We start from the raw sequence: 209 nt of genomic DNA on the forward strand, positions 1-209 counted from the left end.
CCCGCGCCCGCCCCGTCGCGGCACTCACGGCGGCGGCTGCAGCGGAGCGGCTCTCGGCTCAGCGAGGCGCTTCTGCCCGTGGGTCGGAGCTCCCGAGTGCGGGGCTCCGTGCCTCGCCGGGCTGTTTTAAGGCTTCCCCGGCAGGCAGGAGGGGCCTCGGGCGATCACGCCTCGCCGGCCCCGGTCCCCCCCCCCGCCCCGCTCCGCCT

At 78.9% G+C, this 209-nt stretch overlaps 1 protein-coding gene across 1 annotated transcript in view; it reads right to left on the minus strand.

The window, feature by feature from the left end:
* NPY (neuropeptide Y) overlaps positions 1 to 131 on the minus strand; it is a 9,695-nt gene extending 9,564 nt beyond the window's left edge. The window contains exon 1 of the mRNA XM_010577598.1: positions 29 to 131. The gene's annotated coding sequence lies outside the window, so the exon portion shown is untranslated. The remainder of the gene's footprint in view (positions 1 to 28) is intronic.
* Positions 132 to 209: the final 78 nt, after the last annotated feature.

This window comes from Haliaeetus leucocephalus, unplaced genomic scaffold (assembly GCF_000737465.1).
Source record: "Haliaeetus leucocephalus isolate CR32 unplaced genomic scaffold, Haliaeetus_leucocephalus-4.0 Scaffold566, whole genome shotgun sequence".
NCBI lineage: Eukaryota > Metazoa > Chordata > Aves > Accipitriformes > Accipitridae > Haliaeetus > Haliaeetus leucocephalus.